This window comes from Macaca thibetana, chromosome 10, assembly GCF_024542745.1.
Source record: "Macaca thibetana thibetana isolate TM-01 chromosome 10, ASM2454274v1, whole genome shotgun sequence".
Taxonomy (NCBI): Eukaryota; Metazoa; Chordata; class Mammalia; order Primates; family Cercopithecidae; genus Macaca; species Macaca thibetana.
In genome coordinates this window covers 8,534,481-8,548,474 of record NC_065587.1, presented here as the reverse complement: position 1 = coordinate 8,548,474, position 13,994 = coordinate 8,534,481, and the positions used below count along the sequence as shown (strand labels likewise).

Genomic DNA, 13,994 nt, shown 5'->3' with positions numbered 1-13,994 from the left:
CTCATGTCCTTCAGGCCAAAGCCCAAATGACACCTCCTCAGAGAAGCCTTCCTTGAACTCCCCACCTCAGCAGCAGAAATCCTGTGCAGACTTCAGCCCCAACCCATATACCCATCCCCTCCTCCTCCAGGCAGGCTTTCCACGCAGTGTGACCAGCTCCCACATGGTACAGGCTGCCCTCCACAAGACCCTGGGCATCACTGAGGGTGTGAACTCTGAAGCCAGCAAGCTGCGGTTCCAATCTTGCCTTCGTCGTTTTCTAGCTATAGGTGGATCTGTTTCCTCATCTGTAAAATGGGGGTAAAAGCAGTCCTTAGCCCATTTGAGTTTTGTGAGGACTACTGAGTGAAGATGTGTCAGGACTTAGAACCCTGCCTGGCAGGAGTGCTTGGCAGTGCAGGGTCACCATTATTACCACCGTCATCATCTTCAGCAGTAGCCTGGTCTCCCCCAGCCAGGCCTCAGCAAACGGGATGCTGCGTCCTTAACCTCCAGCACAGGCCCTGGACACACAGACACTCAGCAAGTGCTGGCTCAGTGTCTGACCCTGTGAGACAGGCCTGGGGGTGTGAATGGCTCCCACTGCCCTGGCTGCACTCTTTGCTGCCGCTTTGCAAACCCGCAACGGTGCCAACTTGGGGGGTGGTGCCGAGAGCCAGTGCAGCTGTGCCCAGCTCCCCAAGGGCCATGAGGGGCAGCTGGAGGCCCCAACACCCAGCCCTGCCTGGAGTCTCCTGGCCAGGATCACAGCCCTGCAGCGTTCGAGCTGCTGCCCACCAGCCGGCCCCCTGGCATCGGGCCCGGGATGCCAGCCAGCCAGAGAGGAAGCAGCTTGGCTGGCAGCCAGCTCATGGTGCCCGAGCTGTCAGCCGGGAGGCAGGCCAGGCAGCGCTGAGACCCCCACCCCCAAACAGGGCTCCAGCCAGGCAGTGGGACAGGGCCAAGCGTCTCCTCACCACCCGAGCCACAAGGGGGCCCTGCTGCTGCCAGCCCCGAGCAGGGCTCAGGGATGTAATCGCGCTGCGGGGGGACCCAGGAGGCCCCGTCATCATTTATTCAGCTCAGCTTTTCACGAATGAGAAAGCAACACGAGGAGCAGGAGGAGATTTTTAAGTCAAGTAACAATAAAAACAGCAGCAGCTACAGCTGACACTCAGCAAGCACTCACTCCATGCCAGGTGCTCCATGCACTCCGGCACTGACGCCTCTCCAAAGGAAGGTGCTATAAAACCCACTCTACAGACGTGGCAACTGAGTTCAGAGAGGTGCAGTAACCCACCCAGAACCACACAGCAAACTGGAGAAGTCAGTTTAAACTCAGGCTCCAGAACCTGCATCCCAACCCCTGTGCACTACTGGTTCAGGCAGGCCTCAGTGCCCATACCCACAATGGATGGCCCGGCTGGGCGGTCTTGGGCAAGGAGGCTGCCCATCTGGAAAATGGGCATAATCAGAGAGGGCTACGCCGTAGAACTGACCGGGGGGCTGAAAAAGAAAAACAGGTGAGGAGCTACTTCCTGTCCCCTGCCAGGCCTGGGCAGAGGTCAGGTTCCCTAGCTGGGTTAAGGGTTGGTCATATTCATGGAGCGGCAAGAATGAGGAGTGGGTCCTCATTTGCATTAGACTGTAAATCTAAAGACACTGGTTGTGCCTTCTTTTTCCCAGCAACAAAAACTCATCAGAGCCCATCCCAACCTTCTCCCTCCCCCCACTGCCTCCTGAGCACCCTCCAAGGGCGCCTGCTCAGACCCTCCTGCTGTGGAGGGGAACGGAGACCTGGAAGAGTATCCCCACAAATTTGGACTCAGCCCTGCAGGCTCCTCTGGCCTTTAGAAGGCACAGGAGGACAGGAGCAAGGGGGCGGTAGGCAGACAGCAAGAGCAACCAGAGACCCCAGAGGACAATCACAGGGAGGAGTGCGGCAGGGAGGTGAGAAGGTGAGGCCGCGTCTGGCTGGGGGCACAGGAACTGAGGGTCCTTCCCAGCCCCTCTCCCCACATGCAGCCCCCTGCTCTGGCACTCTCTCCATCTGCCTCTCACACACCAGTCCCCTACCCACACCCTCTTTGCCTCCCTGCCGCCTCCTGGACCCCACAGTCCTTACCTTGTTCTCCCTCCCCATGGACTCTCTCTCCCATCTCCCCTCCCCACTCCTAGCCATCCTCCAATGCCCTGGAGCCTCAGTTTCCCCCAGGACAAAAGGGCCTCAAGGCCTCATGAACAGAACATGCTGGCAGTGGTGGGTCACCCAGGAACCCCGTGGAAATGGAATGGGGTTGGAGGGTATCACACGTCCCATTGGTCACCAGTCCCACTTGCCTTTCTGTCCCAGTTAGCACCTCTCCAACCTCTGTACCTCTCTCCCAATGCAGGCCCCCCTGCCTGCACCCCGACACTTCAATCTCCTAGGGGTAACCCGGCTGGGGTCTCACCAGGCCAGGTAAGTAATGGCAGGAGGGGAGGGCAATTAGCAGGTACCTGGAGTGGGGGTGGGAAGAGAGAATAGCAGAGGAGGAGGAAGTGGTGGGGATGGGGGAGGGGAAGAGAGAAGGGGGAGGAGGAAGCGGAGGGGAGGAGGGAGAAGACAGAAAGGGGTAGAAGGGAAGCGTGGAGGGGGTGGAGGAGGAGGGGGAAAGGGAGCAGAGGAAGAAAGGAGAGGAGGGGAAGGAAGGGCGGGGAGGGGGAGGGGCGCGCTGAAATCACCCGCAACATCAAAGCCTTCCCCAGCCGCAGAGCAGTCACGTGCGGCCTGGTTCCTTTCGTTCCTTCGCTGGGAGAAGCTGCTGGGCCTGGGGCTGCTGAAGGAATTTTAAAACGAGGCAGATTGTCTGGAATATCGGGGGGTTGGGGGAATGCGGTTTTATCTCAAGGCAGGGTAAGGGGAGGCAGGTTTCGAAACCTGTTCCCCCAAGGAGAGTGGCAGGGCTTTGGGGCCTCTGCTGGGCGGCTGGGCAGGTGGCCAAGAGTGAGGACCACCCAGCTACTCCTGCCGGTGAGAGCTCGTGGCTGGGCCAGCCCAGATATCGACAGAAGCCAGAAATCTAGATTTGTATGTGAAAGCTTCCCTGTTTTAATTTTGGCTCAAACTAAAAAAAAAAAAAAAAAAAAAAAGCACCACATGGGGCAAACAGAGCATGTCCTGATTGGGGCCCAGGACCTTGGTCACCTCCCACTTCTGATGGTTTGTTTCCCAGGGGGCACTGAGGCCCAGGAAGGGAAAGGGGCTTGTTCAGGGACACACACGGTGAGTACTCAAGGGGTGCAGGCTAAGGCTTGGGGTCTCAGGACTCCCAGGCCTGAAGCCTCCTGCGGTCAGCAGCCCAAAGGGCAGGGCTGTGGCTGCTAGGAAAGGGAAGTATAGGGAGGTTAGTGGCAGGGGAGGGTCTCAGAAACTCCCCTCGTCCAGCCCAGGGCCAACACATGACCACTCAGCCCACCTCATCACCCTGATGACTAATCTGGGCTTGCCTCTCAGCCTTCACCTCTGCTCAGCCCATCCTCCCTACCCACTTCTCACATTCCCTCCTCCCCCTGCCAAGACCTGGGCAGCTTCCCCTCCCCGAGCCCCACCTGCAGAATGCACCGTGCATTGAACCATTCATTCTTCTGTTGCCCTCCAAGGCCCTGAGTCAGCCTTAGCCTTACCTACAGAGGCCAGGACAGAGGAGGGTGTTTAGGATAGAGAGATGTGGCCTCCAAGGAGGAAGCAGCTACCTCTGTAGGGTGGCGATAGGGGAGTCTCCCCAAAGGAAGGTCCTAGGGCAGAGCATGGCATCTGCACTCACCAGGGTGGAGGTGTAAATGGCTGCTGGAAGCCAGAGGCAAGGCTGGGAGGAGGTGGATGTGGGGGTTCAGAAATGTGGAAGTTTATCTGCGGGCACTAGAAAGCCGTTGGAGGTGTGTGAGCAGGAGAGAGGTCAGCTCAGATCCTCACTATGGGGCTGTCAGGACAAGGCGAGGCTGGAGTCATTCACTGGTTCAACAAGTGTTTGCTGAGCACTTACTCTGCGCCACGCCCCAGGGAGAAAGAGGAGAGCCAGACAGACAAGGTGCGCACCTTGGGGAGGCAGACGTGGCCACACAAACACCACCACACGGTGAGGGGGCTATGGTGGGGGCTGAACTGGGTAAGGCAGGTGGCCTGGTCCCTCCAAAGAGGAATCCACCTTCAAGGTGACGACAGGAGGGGACACCGTTCCCAGCCAAGAAAGTGGCATGCACACAGGCCCAGAGGTGGAGAAAGCAGGGTTTTCCTAAGTCAAAGTGATTCGACAGGCAGAGATGTCTTCGAGAACCATCCAAAGGTGACAAAGCTCCCTGGTGTAGCTCCAGGGCAATGCGGACCTTTGGGAGGGGTCTGGGAGCAGCAAGGGAGGAAAGGTGGGAAGCAATGCTTGCAGGCTGGGGAGACATGGCTGCGTCCCTTGGCTCCCTGAAGGCTGTCGTGGGGAACAAGGAGACTCCCTTTCTCACTGCCAGCGGGCAGAACCCGAGCAGATGGGCAGCCATTCCCCTGGTAGATTTCAGTGCTCCGAGGAGGAGCACTCCAGTGCAGAACCACTTGGCTGGGCGGCCACGGGGCCTGGTGTGAGCAAGACTCAGGGCAGGCAGGCCTGCATTCCGGGCCCAGGGCTCGCAACTACAGCTGGACGACATCAGGCAGGTCCCTCAACCTAAGCCCCCAGAGGAAAGGCCTCTGTGGAGAAGCTGAGAACCCCGTGATGGGTATGCATGGCACAGACCCACCTCTTAGCCCAGAGCCAGAGCTGGCAAAGGAGGGACAGCTAACGGGACAGGAGGGAAAGGGGCCAGTCTGGGAGAGCTGAGGGTCACCTCACTGAGCAGGTGCCTTGATGCTGCCTTAAGGGCACTAGCAGATGTTGAGTCCCCTTCTCCAGACGAGGAAACTGAGACTGGGGCTGACACTAGATGGCACACAGGCTGGTGGTGGCTGCAGCTGGGGCTCTCTAGGACAAACGCGAAGGTCTTTGTGGGGACCCAGAGAGTGGGCAGCCTCCTCTCTCAATTCCAGCCATGGATAGCTAAGTGGGGGGCTGAGGGTAGAGAGGCAGCCTTGGTGGGGGAGGTGAGAGGCATGTTCCTCTACCCTCAAAGAGCTCCCACCCCACCCACCAGCCTCCAAACCACGCAGGGAGGCCACTAGCCATGCCCCTTTCACAGAGGAAGAAACCGAGGCCAGAAGAGGAAGCTTTGCCAAGGTCACCAGCCAGTGGAAGGCATACATAGAGGTGTCTCACATGGTGGGGCCAGGACAGGGAGAAGGAGGAAAGAAAGAAGAACAGAAACGGGCACTGGCCACGACCCTGCCCTGCAGGACTTATCCAGAACCCCCTACCCACTACACTCAAATCATAGACCACGTGGCACCTCCCATCTTGTAGTTCCGGAACGATTTCTTCATCCAAATGTGTGCCCCACGCCTGGGTGCAACTTCAGGCTGGGACCCCGTCAGGTTCAACCAGAGCCTCCAGCCCTGGCACACACAGCAGGGGTTTAATAGACACTGGGGTGACTATTAATGGAAACCACCACCATAGCCATCTATTGTTTTTTTTGAGACGGAGCCTCGCTCTGTCGCCCAGGCTGGAGTGCAGCGGCGCGATCTCAGCTCACTGCAACCTCGGCCTCCTGGGTTCAAGCAATTCTCCTGCCTCAGCCTCCCGAGTAGCTGGGATTACAGGTGCCCACCACCATGCCTGGCTAATTTCTGTATTTTTAGTAGAGATGGGATTTCACCATGTTGGCCAGGCTGGTCTCAAACTCCCGACCTCATGTGATCCACCTGCCTCAGCCTCCCAAAGTGCTGGGATAACAGGCATGAGCCACCATGCCCGGCCAAGCAGCCATCTATTGGATGTCCCCTTGTGCCAGGTTCTGCCATGCATCATCTTGTTTAGTCTTCACCACCTGCACTGAGGAGCCGAGGGGTATCCACACTATTGTGCAGAGGAGAAGACCAAGGCTCAGAGAGGTCCGGCTCAGGCCCTTGCCCCAGATCAGACAGAAACAGTTCATCCTCGTGGACACTCCGAGCATTCACTCGATGCAGGGCAGGGATCCAGGCACTCTGCAGTCGAGCTCATGTAACCTGCACAACACCCCATGGGCAGCTATTACACCGTTTTCCAGCCGAGAGCATGAGTATGCAGAGAACTGAAGTAACTTGCCTGATGAGCATATGAACTGGGAATGGATTCCGGACCGTCTGGCCCCACCTTTAACTACCTCCTCCCATGATGGCCAGCCAGGTGAAGGAGCCAGACTCCCACCCTCAGCTGTGCCCTGCCCACACATTCACCAGGGGACCCTTATGGATTAGAGAAGATGGGTCTGTGGATGGCAGGGGAGTGCATCGCTTGGAAAAGGCCCAGGTCAAAGGGAGGAAGAGGAGGACTGGGGGAGAAGAAAAAGTAGAGAGGTGAGAGGAGGCAGGGCAGGGAGCTAGGAACAGGAAGGGAGGGAGAGGGGAACGTGGAGAGGAGGGGAAGGGCGAAAGAAAAGGAATAGCGGGGAGAGAGAAGACAGAAAGGAGAAAGGGGAAGGAGAGGCAGGAGAAAGAGAATGAAGAGGGGCCACTCTCTCCCAGGTGCCTGGCAGACCACATTCCAGTCTAGCTGGGGCCAAGGCTGCAGCCTGTCTGTGCCAGGGAAGATCTGCCCCACCCCCCTGCTGCAAGAACATCAAAGCTGGGTCCCAGCCAGCCCAAAGGTAGCGTCCTTTGAGGTTTGGCGATGATGGGGCCATATTTCAGGCTGATATGAAGCAGGCTATGCCCCACCCCCTCCCACTGGGAGATCCCCATCTGGGCTGTCTACTTAATACCCCATTAAGGGAGAAAATATACAGCCAGCAGCACCCCCGCCCCGCCTTAGCTGCCCGTTCCATGGAAAAGATCAAAGCTGTGCTAGATTCCCGCCTAGAAATTCCATAAATAGAGCACAGATTGGAGGAGAAGCAGGTAGAGCCCAACAGGGTGGTGACCACAGGGAGGTGGGGAGGCTGGGCTGGGTGCAGGAAGGGACCTAGCTCCTGGACGCATGCTGGGGGTGTTGGGAGAGAGCCCTGGGCAGCCAGTCCCACATCCCCCAGCCCCTCCCCGCAGAGCCCTCCCAACTCACTGAGAGGACTCAGCACCGTCCCCTGGACTCACAATGCCTGTTGCATGCTGTGTCCATGCACTGCTGTACAGAGATCCCCCTGCCTGGTCCTGGGAGGTGCAGGGTAGCAAGTCTACACCTGTTGTGCCAGGCAGGCACGCTGATAAACGTTAAGTCTCACAGCAACCCTATGAGGTGGGCAGAATCGTGTCATTCCATAGCTGGGGAAACTGAGGCACAGAGGAGTGAAGTGACCTGCCCAGGGTGGTGAGAAGCTGCAAGTTTTAGCTTCCTGGTGTCCACTCCTCTACACTGAAGTGCTAGACTTACACTGGGGGAGGTCCTCACTTCAGGGGCGCTCTTGGTGGGATGTGAAGTGTCAATTGTACAGCCAAGGTCGGGCGCTGGGGCCTGTTCCAGGCTGAAGATTGGAGTCCCGTGAGCTCCAGCTTAACCTGGCCCCAGCTTCTACCAGGGGCCTCATACTCTTGGGGGTTTGTCTCTACAGCTCGTGCTCTTTCCAAACCAGGAAATAGGCTCAGAGGTCCCCAGGGAATGCACAGCCTGTGGGGTGTTTGACCACACAGCAGACTCTCTCCCTGGTCGCCCATGGGAGAGAGAAAGCAGGACCTGAAGCGAATACCCCCCTGGAGCCCCTCCACATGCAGTCCCACAGCACTGCAAACACAACCTGAGCAAATGTCAGACCCACACTCCAGCTCCAGCGCTGCCTCCTGGCCCCCAGGACTGCTGGTGAGAATCAGTTCAAGAGCTGGTCCGATCCCCCTAATTCATACTAGGCAGTGACTGACTACTTCCTGTTAATGAGGACCAGTTCCCTCCCCCACTCAGGTAATGGCACCGCCATCCACCTGGGGCCAGAAACATGGGGCCATCCCACCCCTTAACCCCCAGCACCCTTCTTGATCCTCCTATGACTGCCTCCCAAACACTCCACACTGGCCACTCCATGGGTATCTCTAAACTGCACATCTGACCAAGTCTCTCCCAGTCCCCAGGGGAGACCAGATTCCTGGCCCTGCACACCTGCCCCACCAGTACCTGCTGTTATCTCCCCAGCAGCTGCTAAGCCAACATCTACAGCACAAGCAGATGGATGAAGGTGCCATTCCTTGAAATGCACTGTGCTGTTCCAGGATGGGGGACCTCTTTCCCAGCCACCTCCCATTCATCCTTCCAGACCCTGGCCTCCCCAGGTTGCCTCCCCTGGTCTCCACACCCCTGGCCTGACAGTGGCCCCTGGCCTGACAGTGGCCCCTGGCTGGGTGTCATCACCAGTGTGCCACCTACCTCCCCTGTGGCTGGCAGATCCCTGGACCCCCCACTCCGGATCTGGGACTCCCCCACCCCATCTCCATTCTCATGCAGGCCTGGTCCTCAGAGGTTCTCAATGCTGGAGGGCAGGAAAAGCCCCTCGGGAGGGAGGCACTGGAAGCCGTGGAGGGCAGGGGTACTCCTGGAGCTTGGAGACCTCTGCTCCCTTCATGGTCCAGCAAAGGCTGGCACTGGCTGAGCCTCCTTTTTCCTCTCCCCACTGAGCAATCTCCCAGACCTGGTGAGGCTTCGTGAGCCCATCTGAATAAGGTAAAAACCTCCTGCCTCTGCGAGGGGGCACCGCAGGCAGCGTGGACTTAGTGGCTGCGGCGGCCTTGCCGCCCCCACCTCAAGCTGAGCGCATGGCTAAGCTGGAGACGGAGCCGCCGCGCACGGCTGCCAGCTCCCCGCCTCACAGAAAGCCTCCATTTTGCAGGGAGAAATTAATGAAAGGCAGAAGCCTGGGAAATTAGGAGTTGCCACCTGCAATTCTCCTTCCAAGGAAAGTGGCGCGAGGGCTGATGAGGGCTGCAGCCGCCCTGCCAGGCTGGGCCAGCAGCTGAGGACCTCATCCGCCTGCCAGAAGCAGGTGGCAAGCAATGTGGGTGGGGTGTGCTGCTAGGGGACCCCTAGGCTCAGGCAGCCCTGCCCAGGGACTTCTAAACTTGGAAAGCCTCCAGGAGAAACTTCCTTCGCCCTCCATTACCTCTACCTGACAGGCAGGCAGTGGGCCTCCACTGTGCCCATGGAACCCCTGGTTTACGGGGCACCCACAGGCCCACCTCCTCCAGGCTGGTGGGAAAATTAGGGAAACGGCACTAATGGGGCTTTGCCTGTGCCTGGGGCTGTGCTGGGCGCCTTTGCCTTGGGAGCCCTGATGCCACTGGGATGGAGATGCCGTGGGCATTTTACTGAGCAGGAAATGGAGGCTCAGGAGGGCAACACTTGTTGAAGGCTAAGAGGAGTGTCCAGGCGCAGTAGTTCACGCCTGTAATCCCAGCACTTTGGGAGGCCAAGGTGGGCGGATCACCTGAGGTCAGGAGTTCGAGACCAGCCTGGACAACATGGTGAAACTCTGTCTCTACTAAAAATACAAAAATTAGCCAGGCGTGGTGGTGCACATCTGTAATCCCAGCTATTTGGGACGCTGAGGCACGAGAATCACTTGAACCTGAGGAGCAGAGCTTGCAGTGACCCTAGATCATGCCACTGCACTTCAGCCTGGGTGACAGAGAGAGACTGTCTTAAAAAAAAAAAAAAAAGACTGAGAGGAGGGGCAGCCAGGGCGGGGCACCAACCCTTGCCATCTGATGGCAACAGTGGGGCTCTGACAACAGCACAGGGTTGCCGCTGAGATGCACCAAGGGAGGCAGCAGCAGAGGACGCCGGCAGCAGTAGCTACAACCAGCACCTGACCAGCAGTGCACAGCGGTCAGGGCCATTCTCTAAAAGCATCCTTGCCCCGGAATGTGAGGGTGGAACCTTGTCTGGTCACCAATCAAGCCAAGTTCCTTCATTCCCTGCCTTCCATCTGCACTTAGGCCCAGGGCGGCAGACAGCTGGGAAGGCTGACTTTGGAGCCACTGCTCTGATTCCCCCTGCCCCACCCACTCTGACTGGAGCTAGCCTACTCCTTCCTTTCCAATAGCCCGCTGATCCGTAGCTCCCTCTGATCTCTCCCCTCACGGGATGTGAATTCGGATTAAGGTGTGAATGGCTGATACCAGCTTCATCCCTCCTCCTCAAGGGCATGTACATTCTCAAGCACTAAACTTGACGTCCCAAATGTGATGATGGTGATTCACAGAGGTGAGGAGCTAAGTGAAGAGTCCCCTGGGATGGGAATCTGGAAGCTATGACCCAGCACAGGCATGGAACACAAGATAATGCAACCATCACAGCAGAAGACGAGGCCTCCTGTGCCACTCACACCCCCGGGCTGCACGTCTGCAGGTAAGCCCCATGGCTCTCTGAGCCTTGATCTCTTCACACTCTCCCCTACCCAGCTGTGCGACTCCGGTCAGGTCCCTCAGACTCTCTGAGCTCCAGCTTGGACGGCCAGCTGGGCGCCAGCCTCCTGTGGTATCCTTCGGAAGACGAACTTCGAGGCACCACTATCTCCCAGCTCCACGGCCCTGGCCATATATTATTATAATGGCCTTGGCCAATAGGGGCGCAAGCTATTAGAATGAGTTAAGACCAGATTAATCTGCTTAAAAAAATATGCCTGGTTTTTATGCTATGCATTCCCTCCTAACAGCTCAGGCTCCTTCCAGGCCATTATCTCGTTTTATCGTTAATTCAATTCCATAAACATGTATTAAGTGTCTATTATGTGTGGAGCCCTGGTCTGGTAGCTGGGGTGGGGAGAGGGGACTATGGGGGTGATGAAAGCCCTGGCCCCCAAGGTACCTATAGTGAGGCCGGAGACCCACCTGACCCTCAAGCCCTGGGACATGAAGTAGGTGAGAGAGAGACAGCTCGAGGAGGAAAATGTTCACCAGTCTAGAGGTTTGGGGGTGCTTCCTGGAGGGGGCCCACAAACACTAGGGCTGGAGACAGTAACATGTGACTCAGACAGAGGGCTACTAGGGGCCAGATAGTGTTCTCAGCACTTTACAGACTCACTTAGTCCTCTCTACCCTTGGGGGCAGGCACTAACGTCACCCCCATTTTACAAATGAACAGAGTCTCAAGGAGGTAACGAAGGCCCCAAAGCACCCTAGGCGAAGCCATGAATCCCAGCCCAGAGTCTGGGCTTTACCTCTGCACAATGTCTCCGGGGCCTTAGAAGGGTGCCCAGGGCCATGGCAGGCACAAGATATCTGGGAATGAAAGAATGAACACTGAGCCTCCCCCATGGCCAGAAGTGAGTTTGGTCCCTTCGAGTGGGTCCTTGAGGGATGGCTGGATTTTGGTGAGCAGAGATGAGGTGAGGACAGGGGAGGGTGATCCCCCCAGCTAGGCCAGGAGCAGGACCACAGAGGCAGCTGGCCCTGGGTCTCAATCCTGGCTCCCTGTCACTGGCCAGGTGATCACATGCTGTTACATAATCTCTCTGAGCCTCAGTTTCCATCTCTACAGAAATGGTAGGTGGCACCTGCCTTGCTAGACCCAGGCATGGGTGAAACAGGCTGGGATTGCCCACAGGTCCTGAGGGTAGAGCTTACTGAGAGCAGAGGGGCACTGAACACCCGGGGAATACGCCAGTGCCTGCCGCCTGGTGCAGAGGCCTCACAGGACACATTGGCTGGGGAGGCTGAGAGAAGCATGGCCAGCCAGGTGGCCACAGAGGGGCTGGTCTGGAAGGGGCAGGGGGTGGTGGACCATACCCACTCTGCGAATGAGGAAGCAGATAAGAGCAGGGCCGGCAACCCCTGCGGGACAGTCACTAGGCTCGTTTTCATGTTCTTCCCCAAAGGTTTAGAGACAGCAAGTGCTCCCCAAGGCCTCCACTGGGGGACAAATGCCAGGAGCCCCTGCCTGCCCTGTCAGCTGGAAGGGGACACTGCTAAGGGAACAGGGTAGACTAGACAAGCAGGACAGGGGACTACAGAGCCTGTGAACTGCCACATGCCAGGATCCTCAACCTGTCACCCATACCCCGCCAGGCCCCAGTGCCCTGGGCCTCCCTCCCCAACTTGGGCCTCCCCACCCTGGCCTGACCCACTTCCCCAGCCTCCTCCTTTACTGCTCCCCTTCTGCCCACCTCACCCCCACTGCCCCAGGTTCCTGAGCTTCCCCCCTCCCCACATTCAGGAGTTCCCTACCCATCTAAGGCTGCTGCACACCCCAGCCCTGCCCGCGGCCCTCCACACCTCTGCCCACACAGTCCCCAACGCCAGCAATGCCCCTGCAACTCCCCACCTGCCTAGAAAACCTGTATTCTTCCTTCTAGTATCAGCTCAGACTCTTTCCTCTCAAAGCGCCTCTGGACTGCCCTGTCTGGCTTTTCATGTCAGCTGCAAGTTGTCACCTCTCTGAGCCTTGCTGCCCTCGTCTGCAGAACAGGGGTGACACCAGCACCTCACAGTGTTGTGACAATGAAGTAAGAAAAACACAAGAAAACCGCCTGGGCAGCTGCTTCTGTCATCATCGCCATGAGGATGCTCTGAGGTCGTGTTCACAGGGCTAACTCCACACTGGCCCTAGTCTCACCCCTTCCAGCCCTGTCTCTCCAGTGCCCTGTACAGGGCCTGGTGCCCAGGCACTGCTGAATCAGAGGGCAGAACAGCCAACTCTGCCTGGAGCAGCCAGGAAGTTTTCCCAGAAAAAGTGGGCTTTCAAGGATGTGTAGGAGTTCATAAAGGGGCAGATGAGGAGGAAAAGATGAGGAGGAAACTCTAGGCAGAGGGAATTGTTTCTGTTGGACCTTGCAGGCCTTAACTGCCACACTGAGGAGTTTAAATTTCACCCCAGGGGCAGCAGGAAATGGAACGTTTATAATTAGGGCAATGACAATCATATACATTCATCAAACACTTGCTAAGGGCCTACTATGTGCCAGGTCCGGGGGATCTAGTGGAAACAAGATGAACAGTCCCTGGGGTTACAGAGCCCATGTTCCACTGGGGGAGACAGTGAGAGACTCTCACAAATAACCCAGTGATGCCAGCTCTCTGGGGGATTGTGCAGGGAGGGTAAGTGGTGCTAAGAGACTGTGGACAATAACAGGAATCCAGCCTGGCGGGTGCGTGGGCTCAGAGGAAGCGGTGTTTCAGCCAGGCTAGACGAGGAGGCACGCAGAGAACATTCCAGGCAGAGCCCTGAGGAGGAGAGGAGTCTGGCTTGTGGAAGTGGCGGCCCGCATGGCTGGAATATGGTGGAGAAGACTGGCGTGGCAATGGAGCGCGGAGAGACAGGGCCTGTGGGGCACGTGAGCGGTCTGGATTAGCCCCCAGGCAATGGGTGGCCAGGCTAGGAGCCTGAGCCTGGAAAGTTGCAAATTCCTGGACAGGGAGTGACAAGCCAGCCCCAGCAGGTGGATCTGTGGTTTAAGGAGGCCGCTCTGAGAGACCAGGAGGGCCCTGCAGAGCCTGGCCCGCCCGCCTGCCCGCCCTCTTTTCTCCCCAGCAGAGCAGCAGCAGGCAGATTGATGAGGCGGAGGCCCAATCTGTCTTGAGTTTAGCTCAGCTTCTGGCTGCATCTTGGATGACACCGGCTCATCAATACCCAAGAAAATACGGCCTGGAGGGTGGACCACTTAGGAACCGTACGGCTGGCCCAAGGCTGGCCCGGTGGCATCCAGGGATAGCTCCCCTCAGAAGGTGCACACATGAGTGCAGGAATCAGGGGATGCGGGTGGCCAGGCTCCCAAGCTGCGGCTCACACACAGCCTGCCTCCCCCCAGGGACCTGCATGCCAGCCCTCCCACCTGCAGCACGGCTGGCGACTGGGACCTGCAGTCAGGGAGGCAGAAGGAGGCTGCCTGAGTGCTTCATCTCCTGGCACCAGGACCAGGCCCAAGGCCTTTCCCAAGCGGGCTGAGGGGAAGGGGCAGGAGGGGCACTGAATGGTGTGTCACAGAGTAGGTACTCCCTG

General features: G+C 57.9%; 2 protein-coding genes across 32 annotated transcripts in view; both read right to left on the bottom strand.

The window, feature by feature from the left end:
* NDUFA6 (NADH:ubiquinone oxidoreductase subunit A6) overlaps positions 1-13,994 on the bottom strand; it is a 321,526-nt gene that overhangs the window by 206,155 nt on the left and 101,377 nt on the right. The window contains exon 1 of one of the 31 annotated variants that reach the window (XM_050806029.1): positions 2,374-2,378. The exons of 29 other annotated variants lie outside the window; for them this stretch is intronic. The gene's annotated coding sequence lies outside the window, so the exon portion shown is untranslated. Of the gene's footprint in view, positions 1-2,004; positions 2,010-2,373; positions 2,379-13,994 lie in introns of those variants that run through there. One more of the 31 variants, XM_050806036.1, reaches the window with a different exon arrangement.
* Positions 1-13,994, bottom strand: part of TCF20 (transcription factor 20) — a 185,598-nt gene that overhangs the window by 138,447 nt on the left and 33,157 nt on the right. The gene's annotated exons all lie outside the window — the stretch shown is intronic.